The sequence below is a fragment of the Canis lupus genome, chromosome 28 (assembly GCF_048164855.1).
Source record: "Canis lupus baileyi chromosome 28, mCanLup2.hap1, whole genome shotgun sequence".
NCBI lineage: Eukaryota > Metazoa > Chordata > Mammalia > Carnivora > Canidae > Canis > Canis lupus.
This window is the reverse complement of record NC_132865.1, coordinates 9,673,982-9,700,339: the sequence shown is the minus strand read 5'-3', so window position 1 is coordinate 9,700,339 and position 26,358 is coordinate 9,673,982. Positions and strand designations below refer to the sequence as shown.

The 26,358-nt window shown below is 38.4% G+C and overlaps 1 long non-coding RNA gene across 2 annotated transcripts in view; it reads right to left on the bottom strand.

The window, feature by feature from the left end:
• LOC140619942 (uncharacterized) overlaps positions 1-26,156 on the bottom strand; it is a 44,692-nt gene extending 18,536 nt beyond the window's left edge. For both annotated transcript variants that reach the window (XR_012019704.1, XR_012019705.1), the window contains exon 1: positions 26,037-26,156. This is a non-coding gene — a long non-coding RNA (uncharacterized lncRNA). The remainder of the gene's footprint in view (positions 1-26,036) is intronic.
• Positions 26,157-26,358: the final 202 nt, after the last annotated feature.

Sequence of the window (26,358 nt, the reverse complement as noted above, 5' to 3'; positions counted from 1 at the left end):
TGCAGAATATAGAGAGGATCACAATTAGTTCCAGGAATCTTGGTTCTTTATCTTTCCTTGAGCGTACACAGCGCTAACTGTATTTGTTATTTACTTTTTTTTAAGGTTTTATTTATTTATTGGAGAGAATGAGTGGAGGGAGTGGCAGAGGAGAAGTAGGACCCCCGGAGAGCAGGGAGCCCGATGTGGGACTTGATCCCAGGACACTGGGATCATAACCTGAGCCAGAGGCAGATGTTTAACCAACTGAGCCACCCAGGCACCTGTTCTTTATTTTTAAAGCAGACAGTAAAGCATGGAACCTGAGGTTTAATGACTACACAAAGAACAAGCAAAGTGAACAAAACTCATAATCAAACAATTCTAGGCCAGTCAAGAACAGGGAATGGGGAGGCATCATATACCAAGAGAACTCTGCCCACATTTTCCCTTTCTCAGTATTGTACCAGGAGCACAGGAATGAGACAGCTCAGACTAACTCTAGGTAATTTTGAATAGAAGTCTTTCTTTCTTCCTTAAAGACTGAAAGTAAATGGCATAAGCAAGTTAGGCAGAAACCCTTGGTTGTGTTTTCTAGATAAGGATTGCAGCCCTCTGGCCTATCTGTGATAAGGCCGTGGAGAGAATGTTACATAAACAAAAGCCAGGAGGGATTTGAGCTTAGATGTCTTTGTGGGGTCTGCTAATCAAGCTGAACCATTTCACCCTCAGGGATAAACACAATATGCAGAGTATGGTGACAGAGCATAGGAAAGCTCAAATTCATAGCCTTTTATTTCTAAATTTTAACTTTTAGGTCCACGCCTAAAATGTGACATATTCTCAAATTTTCTACATCCCATAGCTATCAAATAACAGTAAGTAATCTATGATTGGCCATTTTGCAGTAGAAAGAAGATAGTTTACAAAAATATTGAGAGTAATCTTTGACTCTCAGTCTACTAGTGTTTGTTTGTTTTTTCTCTCAGGTCAGTCCTGCATCAGGAAACTCCAAAGGTGAACTTTCACATTGCAATGAGGTGGTTGGAGGTCACAGGGAGAGCCAGTTGAGTGCCCAAGAAATCACCAGGCCAGGTTTATCATCCATGACCTAAGAAACTCAGCTAAGGAAACAAGCATTTCTAAATATTGAGACTGATATTGAAGGAAGTGGATGGATAAAACAAACCTAGGCAAATATATAGTAATGGTTGTCATCTGGCAGGATGAAATTTGTAAAGCCATGACCATTGCAACAAAGCAGTTATTCAATGTTAGGCGAGAGATAGGTAACCAAACATCAAAGCATACTTAATTAAGAGGACTGCCTCATTCAGAACCACTCACACTGCCTCCCCAGCCACACCTACCACAACTCTCTAGAAGAGAGGGCCACTAGGAAAATGATACCTGCTTCCACCCCACAACCTCTGGCGCTGCTACCAAAACCCAAATACTTACCCTCCCCCATGAGGGAACTAATCCACCTTTCACTTATTCCTGGTTTTACCAGTTACTACTCGTGAAAACCTCCTTTGTTAAACCAACCTATCATCTCCAGACTGTTTGAACCCCAAACCCTATTACTTCCTGTCTCCCGAGCATTTTAGAACATAATTATACAGCCTTCCATTTCAACTTCCTCAATCTCTCTACCTTATCTGAAACCCGGCTGTTCTCTACAAATTCCACAACACTCTCAAAGGGAGACAGGCCTTCTTTTACTTTTCATGTAACTTAGGAGTGAAAAGTGGGAACACTGACCTTACTTCCCATACCATTTTTAAAGCTTGCTCTTCACTGCCATAGCCACCCCCACTCCTACCCTTGTTTTTTTTTTTTTTTTTTTTTAAAAAAAAAAAAAAAAAAGGTCAATTAATTTACAAAAGAGGAACCAAGAATGTACAAAGTGCTGGGAAAACTGTATAGTCATGTGCTGTGAAAGTGGACCCCTACCTTAAGCCATACACAAAAATAAATTCAAATTGGATTAAAGACTTTCACATAAGACCTGAAACCATAAACTTTTAGAAGAAAACATAGGCTGTAAGCAACTTGACATCAGTCTTGGTAATGGTATCTTGGATTTGCCACCAAAAGCAAAATGAACAAGTGCAATTAGATCAAACTAAAAGGGGGATCCCTGGGTGGCGCAGCGGTTTGGTGCCTGCCTTTGGCCCAGGGCGCGATCCCGGAGACCCGGGATCGAATCCCACATCGGGTTCCCGGTGCATGGAGCCTGCTTCTCCCTCTGCCTCTCTCTCTCTCTGTGACTATCATAAATAAATAAAAATTAAAAAAAAAAAAAGATCAAACTAAAAGGTGTCTACAATGCCAAAGGAAACCATCAACAAAATGAAAAGGCAACCTACAGAATGGGAGTGAAATATATGCAAATCATATATTTCATAAGGGGTTAATATCAAAATATTTTTTAAAACTCATACAATGCAATGGAACAAAAACAATTCCATTAAAAGACGGACAAAGGAACTGAATAGACATTTTTCCAGAAATATCCAAATGGTCAACAGGTACATATAAAGGTTCTCAACATCACTAATTGTCAGGGAAATGCAAATTAAAACCACAAAGTGGTATCAACTTATACCTATTAGAATGGCTATTATCAGAAAGACATAAGATAACAAGTGTTAGGGAGGGTGTGGAAAAAAAGGAGCCCTTGTGCTCTGTTGGTGGGAGTGTAAACTGGTATGAAAAACAGTATGGAGGTTCCTCAAAAAAATTAAAAATAAAACTATCATATGATCCAGTAATCCCACTTATGGGTATATATCCAAAGGAAACAAACAAACAAAATATATCTAACCCCTTTTGTTCATTGAAGCATTACTTACAATAGCCAACACATGGAAGTAACCATTTATATCTACATACACACAATATATATATATATACATACAATAAAATATTTTTTAGCCATAAAAAAGAAGGAAATCCTGTCATTTTTTACAACATGGATTGAGGGCATTCTGCAAATGAGATGTCAGAGAAAGAGAAGATATCTTTATACGTGGGATGTAAAAATCCAAATTCATAAATACAGAGAATGTGGTTGCCAGAGGTAGGGGGTGGGCTGTAGGGGAAATGGGTAAAGGTGATCAAAAGGTAAAAACTTTCAGTTATAAAATAAATCCTGGGGATATAATGTGACTAGAATTAGCCATACTCCAGTGTATTTCTGAGAGTTGCTAAGAGTGGAGATCTTAAAGGTTCTCATCATGAGAAAAAACATAGTCTGTAACTGTGTGAGGTGATTGACGTTAATCAAACTTATCATGGTGACTATTTTGCAATTTATATTTATATCAAATCGTTGTTGTGCACCTTAGACTAATACATTGTTCTATGTCAATTATATTTCAATAAAACTGGAAGAAAAACCACATCTGTGTTGAAGCTTCTAGCACTGAGCTAAACCACTCTTTCTCCTCATTGCAATCATCCACTGACTCCCCAGCCATATCCCCTTCTTTTATTGAGGACTCTGTGTCTGAGACCCTGTGTCTTTCTCTGTACCCCCACATCAGCCGTCTTCCTAGAAGACTTTAATTTTGATGTGAGTATTTACCTTCATTTCTGCCGTAGCCATTTCCTCCCATGGTTGCACCAAGGACCTTGTCTTCCAGGGAAAACAGTGTAACCTCCAAAATCACTCACTGAAAATCACCCTTCTCCTAACCTTCCAGCTAGCATGCCCGTTCAACCTTTCATTACTGCGATTGTTCCTTCACTTTACTGGGTTCGCAAATGCCTGGATAACTCCCTATTCCCAAGGAAGTTTCTTTTCTAACTATTCATTAATCTTTGGTTTTCAATCTCTCTCTCTCTCTCTCTCTCTCTTTTTAAAAGACTTTATTTATTAGACAAAAAAGCACAAGTGGAGTGAGGGGCAGAGGAGGAAGCAGGGGCTCAATCCCAGGCCCCCAGGATCATGACCTGAGCCTAAGACAGTTGCTTAACCAGCTGAGCCACCCAGGAGCCCCTGGTTTTCTATCTCTTATTTAACTGGCTCACATTCCACAATATATCTGTTCACTCACTCTCTTGCAAATAGTCTCCTCTCTTCTACTGCCTTTACCTAGGAGAGAATCTCATTTTAAGTCTCCTCATGTCACTCTTAGTCTCTACAAGTAAAATTATCCATTCTTGTGGCCTCTTTATGCTGACAGCCCCCACATTTGCATCTCCACCTCCACACTCTCTTTTGCATTCTGAACACATATACACAGTTAACTGCCTACTTGACACTTCTTTTTGGACCTCTGATAAGCCCCTCAAAAACAGTATTGCTGAAATGGATCTGTCTTTCTACCTTCCTGGGTTGAGTAACTCAATAATATCAGTAAATGGCACCTCATCTTGCATTCACTCTCTACAGTCAGGCAACCAACCAAGTCCTGCCAGTTCTATCTTTATAATTTCTCTCACCTGTCCTCATCTTTCATCCTCTGCCTTTGTCTATCTGGCTCAAGTCTATAGTCAGAATATAGCAATAGCTTCCTCACTGCTCTGACACAACCCCTCTCTATACGACATCCAAGTTCATGCTTCAAACAATAGCCATAGTAACCTCTTTAAAAAATGTGATCATGTTAGTCTGTCTCCAAACCCTTCAGTGACTTTCTTTGCTCTTATTAAGTTGTAAGTCCCTAACATGACCCTCAATAGCAGACATCATCTGACTCTGCTATGTCTCCGGGCTTCTCTCGCACCACTCGCTCAGATACCCTGGCCTCCTGTATGTTTCTCAAAGGCACAAAACATCACTCTCTTTCTATGTTACCCTGTGCTGTTTCCTCTTACTGCTGCTCTTTGCTTGGCTAATGCCTACTTCTATTTAAAGCCTCAACTTAAACATTCTTTAGGGAAATATTCTCTAACGTACAGAACTGGTATTTTCTTTCTTAGATTACAACTAACTAAAATACTGTAAAATTATCACTGAAATGACTGTAAGTAAATAAAAATACATAAATGGGAATTATGTGTTTAGTGTGTGTTCCCCATGCTAGACAGAAGTCTATAAACTCAAAGATTTGCCTTGGTCTCGTTTGCCACTCTGTCCCTAGTAGACGGGCCAATCATCTGGGTTTGCTTAGAACTCAGGATGTGAAACTTTTAGTTTTAAAACCAAGAAAGTCCTGGGCAAATTGAGAGGATTGTTTCCTTCAGTCATCTCCAGCACCTAGAACAATCCTCAGCACGTTGCTTGTGAAATGAACATGGTCCTTTCTGTTGAAATCTTTGAAGCTTTTCCTGATCGTTTCCACGCTATCTCTACCTTTCAACCCAACTCCCTTGTTAGGTGTTCCTTCCTCAAGGTTCACATAATTCTTTGCAAGGAGCTCTATTTAGCATGTATGGCATTGCATTTTCCTCATAACTCAGTTTTTATATTTAGCCTCCCCCCTGGACTTTGAACTCTTGGCAGATAAGGAGTTTCTAATCTTCCTTTTTGCAATACCTGCTACAATGCCTGGCACATGATGGACACTGATAAACACAAGAGAAAGGAAAGGAAAAAAGAAAGAATATAAAATAAACAAAGGGAAGGAGGAAGAAGGTTGGAAGTTAAAGAGAGAAAAGGAAATAAGGCAGGTGGTGATCCTGCCAGTCCTTTGATACAAAAGTCTGAAGCCGTGTGTAACCTGCTTTATGTGCTCATCATGCCAGGTAGTCTAATCCTCTAGCAGGAAGTGGCAAGCAATGGGACAAATTAGTGGAGCAGAACTTTGAGATAAAAATCTTCCCAGTTCCCCCCAAATTGCCTCCTATACCTTTCCAGACCTGTAGAGAACCATTCTCCTCACTTCCTACATGCTTAACCTTAACAGAGGCAAGCTAATGAGAGGGGCTTAGACACGGGCATTCCTAAAATGCTAGATCAGAACATGTGGCCTGGGTTCAACAGTTCCCATAACCCTTACTGTCCCAGTGCCCTCAATGAAATAATAATGATAATAGTGATAATAATAACAAAATAATACTAATATCTATTTGCCTGGCTCTGGAAACTAAATTTGACAAAATTAATTCCTCTATAAAATGAGGATGTTGGATTGCACACTCTTATCAAACTCAGAAAGTCCTGTGATTTTGTGGATCTATTTTTGCTTCTGTTTAATTTCCTGTATCTGCCTATGTGCTTTCTCATACCCAATCTGATATGAGTGTTGTGAGGCTTCCCAGGTATATTAACTGTTTAGAATACTCTAGAATGGGGAGGGGAATAAAAGTAAAAGGAGGGATTCTGGGCTGTGTGAGGCTAACAGTTACCTAAAGAGGGACTTCCGATGAATTTTTAAGGTTTCCTCTTTTGAGTAAGAATCATATAAATTATTCAGCAGTGTTTTGGGTTGGAAAGATATAAAACACATCTCTATTGATTAAAGCCCCCATGCTTTTTTGTAGTCCCAGGTGCTTGTCTTATTTGGTAGGATTATGAAAGCCTTGTGGTCTATTTGGCTGCCTGGCTATTGCAGGTGTCATTCATTAACTCTTCAATTTCTTCAAAGAAAAAGTATGATTTAAAAAAAAAATACTGGCAAAAGAAATTACAAAAGGGAAAGAATCAGTGAACTTTTAAGGAGAATTACAGTAAAGGGCATAAAGAGTGTGAGCATTTTATTCCCATTGTAACTTCCAGAAAGTACATTTGCCATTTTTCAGAATTTAGACCTGTCACCATCTTGATATTGATGAAACAATGGCTCCAAACTGTATTTGCTGTGAATGGGAGAAAATGAGACAACCACACATGCACACATAAGCGTGCCTGTACACCCACACTCATGCATTCTAGAACTTCTCCCAAAGACCACAACGTGAATTCATTTTTATAATCCTTTCTCATAAACTTTCATTTGCTTAACATTTATGTACATTGCTGACTTCACGCCTTTCTTAGATCTAAATAAACATTTCTAAGGGGGAGGACAGATGATAGCGCCATTTCTATTTTTTCTTTCTATATCTACCTATAAAGGTTGCTCCCAAGTAAGTGATGAGATTAATATGCTTCATGAAAATTATTAAAACCTATTTAGTTATATGTCCAGAAAGCCCAAACTATACCTGCTATGTTCCCCTTCTCTTTCTCCTATAGTATTTATTGAAACAAGGAGGAAGCATAGAAAATGTATTAGTAGTGCTGAACTCAAGCAGCAGCTTAAACCAGCAGCTAATGCCTTTAGGATTAGCCAGTTCCTTAAGCAGAGGATCTATGGTAACTGCTGGATTACATAGAATTTTAAAAGGTCCTGATAACCTAGTATATATAGTATGGAATTTCCTGTTGCCTAAGCAATAGAAGATTGATTAGTGGTCTGAAAGAGGATAGGAGATGCAGGAAATTAATTAGGAGGCTGTTGCAGTACAGCAAAAATGGCTCAAACTAAAGCTCTGCAGGGAAGATGGAATGGAAGTTGTGGATGCAAAAGATACTAAGGCTCTGGGACTTGGTGACTGATTGGATGTGAGGGTTTGGGAAAAGGAAGGCATCAGGGGGATATCCAGATTTCCAGATTGGGACACTGTGGAGCTGATGAGGGCAGGGCAAAGACAGGATTGAAGGCTCAAGATATAAGTTCAAATATCACCTAAGACTCCTGAGGAACGTAGAGGAGAGACGGTCCATTGGTGGTTGGAGCTATGAGGCTAGACTTCAGGGCAGAGACCTGGGCTAAAGATGAGTATTTCAATGTCACTGACATAAAGATGTTTGTTGAACGTTAAGAATAAGAGGACCGAAGATGATCAATGTGATAGTCATGCATTTTGTGTACTTCTTCAGTCTAATAAATGCACCGAGTGTGGTAAGCTTCCTCCAAACACCAGAATCACTTCACATCTTGGGATATTCTGACTCACTGTGTTGCTACCATGTTATTTACAAATATAGTCAGTGCTTAATAAATACTTAGAAACTCTGTGACTTCCTGCTTTTAGAAACCTATTTCATCAACAGAAAAAAAATTGATTTGCCCATAGGGATTTCTGAAAATCATCAGCGCGCCGTCATGGGGAAACCACCAGGTTAGGAATAAGAACATCGAGGCTTTGTTTTTATTTTTGCCACCAACTTGTATGTGATCATGGGAAAATCCCTTTCTGTGCCTAACCTTCAGTCTCTGCATCTATAAAATTATGGGGTAGGATCCCTTCCAGTTGTAATACTTTGTATTGTCCATAACCTTCCAAAAGGAAAGTATATGTCTCACTAGAGGTTTCAACTGATAGTCTACAATCTTTTAAAAAATGTCCAATGTGCAAAACTCTTTCTAACAAGAAAGTCTAGTGGAGTAAAGAAGGATTTCTTCTCTCTGCCTAGTAATTTTCTCAGTAGAGAATTTAATTATTATGTGGGTTCTAAAAATGAAGATAGGCTGGAATCTGCATTATACCTCAGATAAATAGTGATCCCAAAATAGCATGTTTGTATAACCAAAGGAAAGAGCACGGACTGAGCATGGAAAAGAATTAATTTTGCAAAGGTGCTGCTTGGGAAATATTTGGGGGAGAATTTCTGACTCATATACAATTCATTCATTGATCCTTGTTTATTTGTTTGTTTGCTTGGGAAAAAAATAGACCTAGGAAGAATTTTGCCCAACTAATAATAGAGCCAGAAGGCATGCAACAGTGTTTCTTTAAATATCTTCTATTAATTTCCTGTCTCTTTACACTGAAAAGGGAAACTAAGATAAGACTTCTTGTTAATTGTTCGTTTCTACTTAGAAATTAAATATACAAGTCCTCCTGAAAGTGTTTGGTGCATATCTAAGAAATGTTTGTCTTAAAAGCTTAATCATGGTGCAGCCTTATGATATGTAAAAGTGATTAGCTAATTGAAAAAAAAAATTTTGCTCAGAAAAACTCAACTACTAGCAGTTGAAATTTATTTATGTTCAGAATATTTGAAAAATTGTAAATGAGTATGGTTAAATTGACTTCCGTAGTACTTTAAGTAGTCATTAAAAAAAACAAACAAACAAAATGGACATTTTCTTATATTCTAAAAGGAAGAGCTTTTGTTTGACCCAAAGTAAAATATCGTTGAAGTCCTTAGTGAGATTTAATTCAATTTCACCTAATTTCTACCATGATTTTGTAACAGTCTAGAAGCTGATATATTCCAATATGTGTAAAAGAAAGTAAACATTTGTGTGTGATTAACCCAATTAACTATTAACGACTAATCTGTTCCTTGAACATAGTGAAGTGGCCCAAATAATGGGCTGGGAGACGACACAAATGGTAATAAAAACTTGTTCTATGTTGAAATATATTTGAACAAAAAGTAGGCTGAACTAAGGTAAGAATGTTTCTTTACCATGGGATTTTTCAGAGCCTTTCTTTATATGCTAACCTACATATTGAATCTTCAAAGCGAGTTTGCAAATCCAAATTCATTTGGCCATGGAAGCTTCTCTCCTTCTCCACCCCATCGCCTCTTGCGAATAATGAAGCAGAGAATGCACATTGCTGTTCTCTAGCTTCTAAAATCTATCCCTGGATTAACTAGCCTAGTACAGAGCTGCATATCAAGACTACGTTGTAGCCCTCTAAAATTACTGAATTGGCTTTGGCATGATGTCAGCCTCCAAAATATAGATCTTTAGAAAGTCACATGTGTGGCTCTGGCTTTATTTAAGGATATTGCTGAGAACACTGTCCATAGTGTATCTTCTTTGGGAGGGTCCATGGGAGAAATTTTCTCAATTCTCTCAGCACTGAGAAGCACTGTCTTGCATCTGGGTCTATCTTTTGGATGCGGTGAATCTGGTCTCCCCCTAAGCACTAGGGGCTAGATTGCTTAGAGCCAAATGTGTGTCTTGTCTCTTAACCTGTGGGAAGAACCTCTTAACCCTTGTTTTGAAATTAGCCTCATTCCTGATTTTTTAATTTCCCCTCTAACTTGATTTCCTCAATTACAGAATGTTACTTTCATTTGATCTAGTCATGTTGTACCATATTTCTTTTTTAAGATCTTTTACATCCTTTCTGGGTGGGGAAGAAAGGCGCAAAGAGGAGGGAGAGAGAGAAGAAGCCGGAGAGAGAGCTAGGAGATGAAGGAAAAATCTACTCTTGTACATATGCCTTGTGAGTCCTGACCGTGAAGTTTTTGCAAACAAGAAATTTTTAAGAAACTACTGGCAAAATGGAAATGTATTCTAATTTTACCAAGGAACATGAAAGAGATTAAGCTAAACTTAAAGGAGTGGGAAGCAAAGCTCATTGACTGTAATAAGAGAGAAAAAATAGTTTTGTCACAGGGCAGATCAAAGATGTGAACTCTGCAGCAAGGGCCCCAAACAGAGAAAGGTCACAGATGAGGACAAGAGACCGGGAGGGCAGAGGTGACGAGGTTGCAGGACAACGTAATTTTGGCAGAACGAGAAATGGGAATGAGGCAATTGAGTAAAAGAGATGACACGACAAAGCTGCATCTCTGAACCAGAGTTCATTGCAATCGGGAAAGCCAAAGAACAAAGGATTAGCACACGCTAGAGTAATGATGTTTTATGAGAATCTTGCCTCAATAATATATAATTTGGTCTTACTGGCATGTATCCCTAACTTGTAATTCTACTACTGTTATGTCATCCCTTCACATCCCCACCAACTCCTACATTGAAATTGAGTAAAGGGGAGCATTGCTCCTTCAAATTGTAATTACCACTGGTTGCACTAGACTTTGCTTCCATATCGAGCTGAGGCAGAGATAGACTTGGTAAAGCTTAGGTTTACAAGAACTTAATCACACAAATAAGAGACCAAAGGAATAAGATACACAGGTATAAACCCCAACACTAGAAGGGATCTATGCTGTCATTTAAACCAACCTCCTTAAATTATAATGAGGAAACTGAGCCTCAGAAAAGTGACTTGACATTTACTCACTGTAAATGTTTTTACTGTAAATGTAAATTTACTCACTGAGCCACTGAGCTTACGTAGCTCAAAGCAACATAAACAGACAAGAAAACAACAAAACAAAACAAAGCAATACAGCGTGTAGTTCAGGATCAGGAATAGGAAAAGATTCAACTTCCCTAAAGAGGTCCACCGGGTCCACCTGCCAGCCTCAAGGCCAGCCACCATCCCCCTCCCTCTTGACACCAATTTCTTCGCAACTCCATCCGCCACCAGCAGCAGGGCCTCAAGATGGTCCTTCATCTCGCTGTGTGGCACTCCCTGCCTTGGCTCCGCTCCTGCTGTTGATCTCCACTAGGTCCTTACGTTTTCTTCTTCATTCCTTTGCTAGCCACTCCTACTCAGTCTTTTACTTTGAAAGTCAGCCTGGACCTGCTTCCTTCATCAGCCTGGGTAAGACACTGTCTCTGCTGTTCCCATAGCACCACCTTATATCACTGCATAGCATTTAAGAGCATGAACTCAGGGTCAAATGGTCTGCATTTAATTCTTTACCCCTTACTGTCCCATGTAGCCCTGAGCAGGTCACTCTGTGCCTGCACTTGTGAACTAGGGATAATAATAATAATTAAGAATATATCTATCTTCAGAAGAATACTATAATATATTAAATTAAAAACTTACACACATACATTTCTTAGAAAACCACCTGGCACATATTAAGTACCCAATAAATATTAGTAGCACTAACCTTCCAAAATATTTAAGGTCCTTCGGTTAGAGATAATAACTCAATCATTTCTATCTCCAGCCCTAGGACAGCACCTGGCACCCACTAGATACTTAGAAAGTCTTTTATAAAGGACCGAATGGATTAGTAAAAAGAAAAATTTTTTATATTTAGTTTGCAGAACTGGCTTAGGATAACACATATTTGAGAAATGGTGGTCAAATGAAGCAGTGACATAGCTCAACTACATTTTGAAACAGGCAAATCTGACCTTCTCCCAGGATGTTGAAGAATTCTAGAGATATTCTTTCATACAACTAAACCCTTAGCTGTTACCAGAATCCAACTGATGGGTGTTACAGGACAAGGAAGGGGATTTTAACCATTTATGCATTATATCAGAGTGAGACTGGTGGCTTTGTTTATCTCATGTCTAGAAGTCCTATGTAAAATCTTTCTAAAATAGGGATCCCTGGGTGGCGCAGCGGTTTGGCGCCTGCCTTTGGCCCAGGGCGCGATCCTGGAGATCCGGGATGGAGTCCCGCGTCGGGCTCCCGGTGCATGGAGCCTGCTTCTCTCTCTGCCTCTCTCTCTCGCTCTCTCTCTGTGACTATCATAAATGAATAAAAAATTTAAAAAAAATCTTTCTAAAATATTAGTAAAACATATAATTATCATTATATTACTTATATTATTAATATTATCAAAAGACAGCTTTAATAATAAGTATTAGTTTGGCAGCCAGGGTGGCTCAGTGGTTTAACACCGCCTTCAGCCCAGGGCGTGATCCTGGAGACCAGGGATGGAGTCCCACGTCAGGCTCCCTGCATGGAGCCTGCTTCTCCCTCTGCATGTGTCTCTGCCTCTCTCTCTCTCTGTGTCTCTCATGAATAAATAAAATCTTAAAAAAAAAAAACAAAAAAAATTATAAGTTAATACAATATTAAATATCAAACTATAAACCTTTTAACATCAGAAAGGATGCTTCTTAAGTGGAACTAGTTCCAAAATCAAGCAAGAATCTGTTGATCATCCATGTTCAAGTAAAATCATTCCCACCTCTTCCCCACTGAATGGTCTGAATGGATGTTCAGCCCCAGGAATGAAGGAAAGAGTTATGAGCTGCAATTGTCACTAACCACCCTTGTGACAGCACAGACAATGAGAATAATCTATAGCATGTGTTTCATCCCCATTTGAAAGGGGGAAAAAATAGTTTCTCTATTCTGTTGCAGTTCTGACACTGTCTCATGAATGAACTTTTGTCCTTCCCTGGCTATTGTTTGGCTTGTATACATGCAGCCTGGAGCTTTTGTAACCAGAGATAGAAAGTTCAGTGATCATGAAGATTAACGCTAGTGTACAGTCTAGAGTCTGACAACACTGACAAGGAACAAAGGACAACATCTCTATTGTGATTTCTAGTTTGGGGAACACAATACAAAATTGTAGCTTATTAGGATCTAATCCTCACTAAGCTTGGGATTTAAAGAAAAACAAAACCCAAAAAACTTGGTTTGTAGATCATTGGCCTGATTCCCCTTTGTCAGACAAAGAGAGCCTTAACTTTGGAATGGAGCCTATACTGATGTCATCATACAAGTAGCAGGCGACTCCTCTCCACTATGGTAATCCCTGGTCTTCCTCTGCACTTTTCTGTTCCCTGTCACCCATCTCTTAACCTTCCATTGGTTAGTGCTCTTTTCTAGGATAGCTGGCTCCATTTGGAGGAGATGAGAAATAAGAGCCTATGTACATAGGCCCCAGATGACCTTAGAGCTTAGTGGGAGATTTGTAAAGAAGAGACCCACTCGAGACATCAGTGCCAAATCTATTGTAGTGACTTAGAACCCCCAAGAGAAGTTTAAATTCATACCCAGAAGTCTTGAGGTAGAGCATAACTTTTGATGAGTTAAGACAGGTTTCATGAAAGTCTAGAAATGGCTTGAGTCTCTTTGATTTTTTGGTGCCTTCCCAGCTACATCAACCAAGGGGTTCTCCAGTTGCCCCTCGGTTCCTTCTACCTCTTAAGTAATCAGCCTCCTCCTCACCATTATCACCACTACTATTAGGACTTCTATTATCTTTTCCAAGAATTAGTTTAATAGCTTCACTTTTGATGACACATGACTTTGGATGACACAGGAATTCCTGTTAAACAATTTCTTTCTCTTCAAGACTGAGTTAATTTTAGTATCCACCTCAGAGGATGATGTCCAGATGAAATGATATGAACTAATCCCTATCACAACGTTAGACGTGGCACACAATAATTAATATCTGGTAACAGACCAAAAGTTCAATACTTCTAATACTTATTTCCATGTGCTTGATTGCATAAAAATAATGCAAGTTTTCATTTTACAGATTTTCATAAAAGACAGATTTTTTGCTGCTGGCACAAACAAAGTCTAATTTCCCCAACAAAAGTTGAATCATGCTGGAGTAGCACAAAAGCACAGGAGAAGCACATGACCTAGTAATTGTGTAGTAAGGAAGCTTTTGAGTAATGACTTCTGGTCATTTTAAGAACGGTAATCATAGTGTTTAAATGCTCACAGAGCAATTATCAAGAGACCATTTACTGAAAAGAACATTCGTCCTGGAAAATATTGGAAACTTCATTCGTAATACTATTTCTATTAATAAGGATGTGTGGATAAAATGTTGAAGGTTTTCATTTCTGATTTCAGAGATTTAAGGTGATGACAACCTGAAAAAGAATCAGAGCCCCCAGCTGAGTCAGTAACTGAAGACCAGGGTAGTGAGGTCTCATCGGACTGGGTTTGGCTGAAAGGTTTTCCTATAAAGAGCAGTATATGCTCACATACTTGTATACATCATGTAAGTAGTAGGTGATTCATCTCCAGTGTGAGTAGATTATAGTGATTCTTTGCTTACCTAATATTTGCTTTACTGTGTGAGGGATAACAAGTGGCTTAACTACTCTGAAATTTATTTTCAAAATTAAATGAACTCTAGGGCTTTCTAAGTGATGTAAGGAAATCGAGACTGGAATTTCCTGGGATTTTCCAAGAGGTTTAATTATTTGTCCTATTTCTCAACCTTAGAATGTGAGTTGGAGCTAATTAGAATAAAGACAAGATTTCTACTTCTGATCAAAACTGAATTTATGAGATACATTTTCTGGATAAAGTTTGCCAAATCTTACTAAATTCTTGGCTGTTTTCCCCCAGCCTGTATTTTTAGGATGAGCTTGGCCTCTTCCTGTCAGTACAGCATTGCATTTGGCAAGTTTCTTATATTCCTAGGTGAGCCTGGCCTTTCATTGTTTAGAATATTGATTTTAATTAGCACTAGTGGATCAGCAGCTCTCATTTCAGCTAAGCTAAATACCATGTCTAGATGGTTTTGCTTCACTACACCTTCCTTCAAAATGGGGGTGGGGAGGCACTTTTCCACCTTTGAAAATCAATAGGAGTGTTGTAGGCCAAGAGCTCTGTGCCAACAGGGCTGATCTGTGATCAACCAAAAGAATGGAGCCAAAAGAATGGTTGGTTCACTTTTGTTGTAATATACAATTACTTACAGGTGCGCCTATTAAGAAGCCCTAGACAGAACAGGGCATTAAATAGCTCCTGCCAACAAAATGGTTCAGACAGGTAAATAGAAACCAGAAGTCAGCATATGATAAAGAAGAAAGCTAACATTTGAGGAAAGAAAGCCTACGTAGCGTGACCCAGAGGTGCAAAGGTTTAGAGTTACCGTGAGCCCCATTTGGCCCTCTCAGGAGTTTTCCATGGAGATGGTCCATTCAGGTTTCTTTGACCTACTGAAGTGATCTCAACCTGCCTTGCACTTCTTTTCATTAAGCATTGGACATTCTATATTCTTCTAAATATAATGATCTAAATATCAGGTTGATTTCAAACTTTAGGGCAGCCTGGGTGGCTCAGCAGTTTAGCACCGCCTTCAGCCCAGGGACTGATCCTGGAGACCTAGGATCGAGTCCCACGTCAGGCTTGCTGCATGGGGCCTGCTTCTCTCTCTCTGCCTGTATCTCTGCCTCTCTCTCTCTGTGTGTGTGTGTGTCTCATGAATAAATAAATAAAATCTTTAAAAAACAATTTCAAACTTCAGAAGAATGTTTTTAGGAGGATAGATGGAACCTATTTTGAAGAGCCTTTTTAAAATCCTCTCATTAATTTCCTGGGCTTATTGCTTAGAACTTGAGTCCTTGAGATTGAATCTAAAAGTACAAATAAATTTTGATCTCTTTTCAGTAGGTTTCATTTTGCATAGTGGTATGTATACAACAATCCTGAAAATATTTTGTGAATTTTATTAGACTGAGAAACTGAGAAGGGAGATCAAGCAAGGAAGATCATCCATGGTGAGGTTGGAATGAAATTGGAGGTCACAGTATATACTCATCATTTCTGAGCTACATAGTAACTTGACTTCAAAGATGGTTGCTGTCAACTTCTTTCCTCCTTCTACATCAATGCCAGTTTGCCATGGAGTGGTGGTGGTATCTATTTCCCCACCTACTTTAATGTACTTGCCTGTGTCTAGGATAAGAGGGTCCCTCAAGAAGATAAATTTTATAATTTAGTTATGTTGTTGAAATGTCACCAACAAGTAAACACCAGTTCAATAATTTTGGTTGGTCAAAAGCATTCAACATCATATCAATTCTTTCAAAATGGGAAAACAGATTGAAAACAGCTAACCAGGGATCCCTGGGTGGCGCAGCGGTTTGGCGCCTGCCTTTGGCCCAGGGCGCGATCCTGGAGACCCGGGATCGAATCCCACGTCAGGCTCCCGGTGCATGGAGCCTGCTTCTCCCTCTGCCTGTGTCTCTGCCTCTCTCTCTCTCTGTGACTATCATAAATAAATTAAAAAAAAAAAAAAAAGAAAACAGCTAACCATTACTTTGATAGATTTTGGGTTAATTGATACACATTTATTATATCATATAAAATATGAAAAAGTTTAAAAGAATCTGACATAGATCTTCTTTAAAGGGGAAAAAGTGACTCAAGAGGGCAGCAAGATTATTCTACATTTAATACCTTTAATAATAAGAAGGGGCTTACTGCATATGGTTACAAAAGGAACTTTCCAGATTTTAAAAGGTCAGAAAAAAACATGGAAGGAAATGCCAATATATTATATCAGTTGAGAGTGCAGACTCTGAAATAAGATTGCTTATTTTAGTCCAGCTGTATGGCATACCAGATTCCTGACTTGGTCAATGTCCTTAATTTCTTATTTGTAAGATGGGTTAATAATACATACCTCCTGGGATGTTGTGAATATCAAACAAGATAATTACAGAAAATATTCAATAAATATTAGATTAAATCATGACACCTAGTGAAGATGAATACAAAGTGTGAAACGGGCCTACTGGAAGAACAATATAACCAGGGTTAAGGTTGAAAATGAACCAAGGCTTTCAAAAATATCAAGAATGAACAAACGCATTTTTGTCCTAAGTACAGTCCCAGGAAAATAAAGAATAGGTGTGATGATGATGGTGAATAGCGACCTGTTAATTCATGACAAAGAGAAAATATTCCAGCATTTTCTCTATTTGCTCTGTCAAGGAGGTGATTGTGATATTGAGAAGAAAACTTAAAAATAATGCAATGAAATTATAGCAGAAATGAGGGAAGAAAATGGTTAGAGAACAATTTTTTTATTCTAAATGAGCTTAGGTCTGCTAGATGAAATCTCTCTCAGGGTACAGTGAAAAGATTAAACATGGAACCATTGTCCATGATCTTTAAGGAAATGTTCTCATAAAAGGTACTCAGAGACAGGAGAAAGGGTATTATTTTTCTAAATTTGCAAGAGAGGGTAGATGATGTAAACCTATAGACCGATGACCTTGACATCAATCTCTCACACAAAACTCTCTAACAAATATGATTTTTAAAATATGTAGGGAGTAAAGCCTCATTAATGCTAACAAGAAATTAACTAAGAAAGGTTTTCCATTTTTGATGTTAAAGGTTTTAGCAAGATATCTGGCAAAGTATACTGTTACCGACATAGTAATACAAGCAGAAGACTGATTGATGAACAAATCTAAATTTGAGTAAAATTTTATAATGGCACAGTCCCATTGTACTATCCAAGACTGTTTGTGATGTGTGTGTAAAGTTTTGTGGTCAGTGACTTCAGTGAGGACATAAATATAATACTGGGCAAATTGGCAAATCCACTGAACCAGTAACCATTGACATAACATGAGGGCAGAAGGAAATAAATATGTTAGAGAAATGGATTTTAAGATTATGATAAACAGATCTATTATGACAAAATTAATAAGGCAAGTAAATATTTATAGCATATAAATATACAAACATAAGTAAAATATAAAACTTATTTTTACATATTATGCAAGATGGCTATATAAATAATATATAAATGTTATATATTAGATACAAGAACACAAATAAACATACGAAGTACATGGATGCCTGGGTGGCTCAGAGGTTAAGCATCTGCATTGGGTTCAGGGTGTCATCTCGGAGTTCCCAGATCGAGTCCCACTTCGGGCTTCTCACAGGGAGCCTGCTTCTCCTTCTGCCTATGTCTCTGCCTCTCTCTATGTGTCTCTCATGAATAAATAAATGAAATCTTTAAAATATATATATATATTAAGTACATGATAAAATATAAATTAAAAATTCCTCGCATCAAGAATCACAGAACTAGGATGGGTGGTTCAGAAGTTTGTAGCTCAGGGCAGCCCGAGTGGCTCAGCGGTTTAGCGCTGCCTTCAGCCCAGGGTGTGATCCTGGAGCCTGCTTCTCCCTCTGCCTGTGTCTCTGCCTCTCTCTCTCTCTGTGTCTCTCATGAATAAATAAATAAAATCTTTAAAAAAACAAAAACAAAAACAGAAGTTTGTAGTTCAGAAGTTCACATGTGAAAATCAATTTGATGTTATAGTTGCCATCAAAACTTAAAAACAGTGAATAATGTGATAAGGCTGGGCCAGCAATTAATAGAATATAAAATTTTAGATTCCAGAACAAGGGAAGTGATTGCTCCCTCCTCAATCATCTACACATTAGAAGGTCATTGAATTTCTGTGTACATTTCAGAAAATCACATCTACAAGGGGGGGGGGTGGCAAATTTTAAAGTTAAGAAGACAGAAGAGAAAAATGTGGGCTATTTGGTATGAAGAAGAATGCCCTTTGAAGAAAAAAATATATGCTTGAAAGACTGTCTTCAAGATCACTGAGTCTATCAACGCCAAAGATTAGACAAATTTGGGATGACTGGGTGGCTCAGCAGTTGAGTATCTGCTCTTGGCTCAGAGCATGATCCTGGGGTCCTGGGATTGAGTCCCACATCGGGCTCCTTTTGTGGAGCCTGCTTCTCCCTCTGCCTCTGTCTTTGCCTCTCTCTCTGTGTCTCTCATGAATAAATAAATTAAATCTTTGAATTAAAAGAAAAAGATTAGACGAATTCTTTTGCAGCTTTCGGAACAGAAAGGGAACAGTAAGTGGAAAGTCATACATAGATTCTATGGTTCTTTCTACCTTACAGGGCTTGAGGAAGTGGAAGGTAAGGTGGAAGGTAACAGCGCCTGACACCGACAAACTACGCAATGCATAGTAGCTACTAGCGTTGCTGTTGTTGTCTTTATTCTTTGAGGGTCTCATTGCCCACCTATCTCATTGATTTTCCTACTAATCTGAGAACAAAGTCAATATAAATTCAGACTTCTTAAATTAACTGTTAGATATCTCTTCTTAGAATCATATGGCAATGAAGGCGACGGACGAAATTATTTAGAAAGTCATTATGAATATAACTTTTTATTGCTACCACGGTAATCACAGAAATTTGCCTAAATATATTTCTCTCAAAAGACACTGGTTCTTGTTCATTTGTTCACTAGAGACTCTAGCTGAGAAGAAACAATTAGTTGAGTTTTCTTTTAAATGAGAAGAGCTGTTCCTACTTTCATTATTCCTGTATTCCTGAATTTACCTCTGGGAGCTATTTTAGACAATTTAAAAGTGATGTTTCTTTATTGAACTAAATACTTGACAAGCCAGCCCAAGGCAAATTTGTTATGTTTATTTGTGTAAACTAATAATGTGACTCTGGTGGCTAGGTACTTCCTACAGAGAACATCACTGAACCATTCTACAATTGGTTAATGAATGATTATGATAGTTCAACTTCCCTGAAATAATTGCCTTGCATTAAAGTGGTTCCTGAGTCATTTCATTAAGTTCAAGGACTTAATTTTTGTCTTCTTGTAATACTCAAAGATACCTGTGACTTTTCCACAACAAAGAAAATGAACTACTTGTTTGTAAGAATAATCATCAAAATTTATGGTAAGTTTGATATATATATATATTTTTTAAAGATTTTATTTATTTATTCATGAGAGACACACAGAGAGAGGCAGAGACACAGGCAGAGAGAGAAGCAGGCTCCCTATAGGGAGCCCAATGCAGGACTCGATCCCAGGACCCCAGGATCACACCCTGAGCCACCCATGTGCCCCAAGTTTGATATATATTTTAACAATAAGTAGGCAGCATCTTTCAAAAAAGGCATTATCATCATCACTACCATCATCATTAAAAGAAAAAGAAGATAATTCAAAATGACCAGAACTTTTATCATCATGAACAGTCAGAGTTAAAACCAATTCCAGCTTCAAATGAATTCTGTGAAACCTGTGGGATGTTGTAAAAAGTTTAAAAAGTTGCCTAAAGCACATAAATGCTTTTCTCACTTCATTCTTTTTCTCTTTATCTCTCCATACTTTCTCATCTCATTTTCTCCCTTTCAGTCTATTCATAGTTGTCTCCCACTTGGTTTTTTCTCTCCACTGTTACTTTTGGGGGGAAAAGAAGTCATAGTTTATATGTGAAATATCTACTTGTCATATAATAAGAAATATATTTGGCCTTTTCCTGAGTTCTGGCAAAGAGCTCCTAAAACCTTTGGAATTTCCTGAGTGATAGGAATGTCTTTTGCTGTTCATAACAAGCCCCTTTGGGTCACACCTGAGTTTACAATGCAATGACTTAGGAGGGGGCCCCCTAGATCACCTCAGGATAAGCCTGATCACCAGACCAGGAGATTAGAGGGTTGGAATTTTTAGACCTATCCACCTGTTTCTTGGGAAGAGGAAGGCTTGCTACACACTGAACTCTCTCTAGAGAAGCTCTGGAACAAGACTTGGAGAGCTTCTAGGCTGATGAACACATTAAAGTTCTGGGATGGTGGTGCACCTGGAGAAGCCATGGGAGCCTGTGTTCCTCTCCCCACCACCTTGTCCTCTAAGTCTCGTCCATTTGGCTGCTCTTGAGGTGTATGCTTTATAATAAACTGGTAAACATGAGCAAAGTGTTTTCCTGAGTTCCATGAGCCATCATAGCAAATTATCAAACCTGAGGACGGGGTGGTGGGAGTCTGCAATTTACCACCAATCAATCAGAAGTATAAGTGGCCTGGGACTTGTGACTGGTGTCAAAAGTGGCGGTGCCTTTGGGGACTGAGGCCTTTAATTAGTGAGATCTGATGTTAACTCCAGGGAGATAGTGTCAGAACTAAATTGAATTGTCAGACACCCAGTTGAGGTTGGAGAATTGGAGAATTAGCTGGTGTTAGAAAACATCATATTACAAATGCTTCAAAATTAACAGATGATTAGATAATTGCTTTAGATCCTTGTCTATTAATAAAGTATTCAAGAGTGATTTATTATAAATGCTTTTGGTATTCAAGGACCTATTTTGCTCACTTTTTAAATGAGTTAAAAGTGGGACTTGTGGGAAATTCTGAGGTAAACTACTTTCGTAAAAGACACTGGATTTGTAAATGCCAAGCAGTATGAAGGCATTCTATGCAAAGTTTATCAGAATAATTCTTATTAAATACACATGCAATATATAATTATTATTGCATAGCTGAGAGAATCTTCTCAAATTACAAGACCCACTGTTCAACTTGGGTGCAATACCAGGTGGCCCATTGTATGCCTTGGATAAAGATGAATTAATTATGAGGTCAGTGCATTTATTAAAAAAATATACCTATAAAAATTAAATTTGTAAAACACATATATTGTAATGAGATTTGCATTACAGATAATTTCTTCACATACTAAAACTATTTACATTAGATTCTTTATAAAATAATTTGGAAAAAAATTTCTTTCAATGGTTGAAAAAAATGCAAATGCCTTTAGGGGTTAGCCAACTAACAGGCTAGATCTAAGATAAGGGGTAGTGGTGAAGACTGTGAAACAGTGCATGTCCAACTAAAATATCCACAAGCAATCTATTAAAAAATAGTGCATGGGCAAATAAATACAACTTCAACAATATTGCAGAAAACAAAATCCTATTCATAATAGCAAAAAAAAAAAAAGAGAGAGCAACATTTATAATAGCAATAAAAAATATAAAATTGAACAAACAATAAGAACACAGTAAAGCTGTATGAAAATTTAAACTACATGCCCTCATTCTAAAAAAGCAAGAACTGCAAACAAATCTTTATCTCTTCACACTGGGTTTGTGTTTCATAGTGAAATGTGACATGTGTGCAGCAATCCTGAAACTATTTGGGGTATGTGTTATCTGATTGAACAACCTAGAAGAAGGGAGCTGCAAGGAAGATCACCATGGGGCTGGAACAAAATTGGAAGTATCAGTATAAATTCATCATTTCTAATATAAATACAGTAGAAAGATGGATACTATCAACTTCTTTTCTCCCTCCACCCCAGTCTGCCTAAGAGAGGTGGCATCTATATCTCCACCTGTTTGAATCTGGGCTTGTCTGTGTCTACTCTTATTAATAGAATTTTCAGGAAGAGACATCAGGCCAGTACCAGACTTTGCCTGTTAGAGCAAAGGCAATTCTGCTTCCTTCTCTTAATCTTGGGACACCTGTTCTCAGAATCCACCCATCATGCTTTGGAAGCCTAAGCTGCACAGAGAGGCCACCTAGAGGTACCCTCATTGAAAGTCCTGGCTGATCTCTGAACTGACAGCCAGCATCAACTAGCAAGCTTTGGGTGTCAATTCCAGTCAAACCTTGGACAACTCCCGCCTTAGCCACCACTGAACTACAACTGCTAAGGAAGCCCAAGTGAGAACTGCCTGGCTGAGCCCAGTCAACACACACAATTGTGAGAGGCATGGATAAGCTGTTGTTTCAAGTCATTGTGACTTGAGTGGCTTGTTGAGCAGCAACAAATAGCCAAAAACTACCGAAAGACTTTGAAAAATAAATACATTCCAGAAGCAATGGTCTTAATGCCCAGTTGAGAATTGAAACTTTTCTATCATTCCACACTACAAGAAACCAATTTTTTTGTTTGCTTTAGAAATGGCTGATTCTGGGGCTGATTCAGGGAAAGGACAAAACAAGTCTTAGAATATCTTGTGACAGAATATAAAGGAGTGCGAGTAACTAAATAAATAACCAAATCAAAAGGACACAAGTAGGTAGCATGAAAGTGACAGATCTAGGACAATTTGAGAATCAAAATAAATGAAAACTAATAGATTGAAACAAAATTGAATAAGGAGCACCTGAGTGGCTAAATCAGCTAAGCATCTGGCTTTGGCTCAGGTCATGATCTCAGGGTCCTGGGATTAAGCTCCGAGTCTGGGCTCCCTGCTCAGTGGGGAGTCTGTTTCTCCCTCTCTCTCTGCCCCTCCTCTCCGCCCCCTACCCCTGCTCCTGCTCTCTCTTTCTCAATAAATGAAAACTTTAAAAAACCAAAATTGAATAAAAAATAATCCATGAGTTCATACTGTTAAGAAAGAAAGAGGAGAAAGAAAGGAGGCAAGAAAAGACAGTCAAAAGAGAAAAAACAAAGTCAACTTCTTTCTTACAGTATACTGCTGACTAATATAGAGAAGGAATATTGAAATTTGTAAATCGTCACTTTATGACTCTCATAAGAAAAAACCCTTTGGGCAAGAATCATTAGTGGCTGCTTAGTTGTGGTGGGGAAGGGAGTCAGATAAGGAACAGGATGCTTACATGATGTGAGAACCTCTCCTTGCAAATTACTTAGTTAATCACAAAAAGGAAAATAGTAACAATACAATGGAGAAAACAGACAAAACCTTGGCAAGGTAACCAACATTGACATCATCAAGGAAGGGCACATGCGCATCTCATGTCAGACATGGTTCCCTGAGAAAGGCACAACATCTGCTTTGTAGCATTCCAGCCAAAAATGCATAACTGAAATCCAATCATGAGGAAACATTTGAAAAACCTAAACCGAGTATACTGTATAAAATATGTATAAAAATAACTGGCCTGAATTCTCAAATATGCCATAGATGTCATCACAAGGAAACAAGCAAAACCAAAGAAAGGCTGAGGAACTCTCCCAGACTGAGGAAACTAAGCAGACAGGACAAGAAGCCAAAATGTGATCCTGCACTGGATTATGTATTGGGGGAAGCTGCATTAGGAAATATTACTGGAATAAGTGGATAAAAGTGAAATATGGAAAGTAGATAAGAGAAATATATCCATGTTATATTTTCTAAATTTCATTATTATACTGGGGTTACAGAAGTTATCATTGTACTAGAGTTATTACTGTTCTCAGAAAATACACATTGAAGTATTAGGGAGTAAAATATAGGCGATCTGCTGTTAAATAGTTTTTTAAAAACATGAAAAACAGTAGGTCTGTGTGTATGTGTGGAGAAAGAGAAAGAAAAGCACATGTGCAAAATGTGTAAAAATTGGTGAGTTTAGATAAAATGTATATTTTGATGTTCTTTCTTCAAATTTTCAAAATTAAATATTGTTTCTTAAAATTTTTAAGTTATAAAAGAAACTGTGTGGGAAATACAAAGACAAAAACTATCTGAGTCAAATTCTATCCATGAGCTTCCATTTTGTGGCCTCTGATTTAAAGTATCATTTGACTTGAGTATCTGAAACAATTAAGGAACTAGTTAAATAGAACCCTCCACCTAATTGTAGTAAAACTAAATCAGAGAAAATAAACAAACTTTCAAGCCTTCCACCTCAAGGCTGGTTCTATGTTGTAATGCCTAAGTGTGATTTCTTCCTAAAAATTAACTTTAAAAAAGATAGAGGAGGGCGCCTGGGTGGATCAGTCTGTTCAGCGTCTGCCTTTGGCTCAGGCCATGATCCCAGGGTCCTGGGATTGAATCCTACATCAGGAGTCTGCTTCTCCCTCTCCCTCTGCCTGCTGCTCTCCCTGCTTGTGCTCACTTGCTCTCTCTGTCAAATAAATAAATAAAATCTTAAAAAAAAAAGAGAGAGAAAAAGAGGAGGTAAATTTCAAAACAAGAAAGTAATGTATTCTAAGAATTTCAGCTTAGACTCAAGGACTTGAGGATTGTCAGGGGCCCTGGGAGTTGGACTATCTGCCTTCCCTGCTACTTTCCTCTTACCACAGAACAGAATACTGTTATCTGTGGTTGGGAGAATAAGGGGTTATCACATATGACGGTTTTCCAGATAACAAGCTTTTACCTTAAACGCTTTTTAAAAATATATATATTTTTAAACATTTCGTTCATTAGGCTACACTTTTAAATATCTTCTTTTCTTCATGCTTCAGCTAAGGTTATTTGGGGTTTATCTGTCAATGCCATGAACATGGGACTTATTTATTTCAATTTGCTTATAGAATATTGTTAAAAGGCGAGGATGTCCATGGTAGAAATGCAAATAGATTATCCAGACCCAGCCCTTCCACCAACATGCTCATATCATTGATAGTCAGTGGTTCTAGTTCATCTGTAGAAACCAAGTTAAATTATATCACCTCTAAGACCCATCCAGATCTCATAATCTCCATCACCCAATTCCAAAATTAATTTGCTTCCATCCTCTACTGGAGACTAAAGAAAATGTGGTTATTCATACCGATTGTTTCCGTGCTTTCTGATTGTGCTCCCTCTTGGGGAACAGGTTAATTATGGATCCCCAGTAGATGTATATTAATCCAAGAAAATATCCATTTACAGTTCCACCAATTGGTAAATTTTTAAAAATACATTAAAAATTGGGCAGCCTGGGTGGCTCAGTGGTTTAGCGCTGCCTTCAGCCCAGGATGTGATACTGGAGACCTGAGATTGAGTCCCACGTTGGGCTCCCTGAATGGAGCCTGCTTCTCCCTCTGCCTGTGTCTCTGCCTCTTTCTCTCTGTGTGTCTCTCATGAATAAATAAATAAAATCTTTAAAAAATACATTAAAAATATACACTTAAAAAGAGACAAAAAGTAAATTATAAACGGTGGCCTACCAGTCCTTGCTCACACTACATTGGATACCACCATTTTGTAGAAAAAGACTAAATTTCTACATGTATCATTTGAGGACAGTCATCTTTACCCTGCTAGCTTCCCTCTCCATGGCTCTACTCATGTCCTCTACACTCCAGTCACCCAGGGATTACTTACCATTCTCTGAACAAGTCATGCACTGTCTTGTCTTAGCTCTTGCCTTCCTAGTCTTTAAGACCTTGACCCAAGGTCACCTGTCTTGTGAAGATCTGCTTCTGCATTCCAGTCTTATTTCCTGCCTCGGAATACCACATGGTCACCACACAGTGCCCTGCACCAAAGGAATGTGTATAGATGTGTCATGCCCATACATCACACGAGTCTGTAAACTCATCACGGAATGTCAGTCTGTGAAGACCAAAACTGTCTTATTTTTATCCTTGCCTGATTTCCAGCACCTTCGTACATGGCAAGTGTTCAGTAAAGGCATATCCAATTT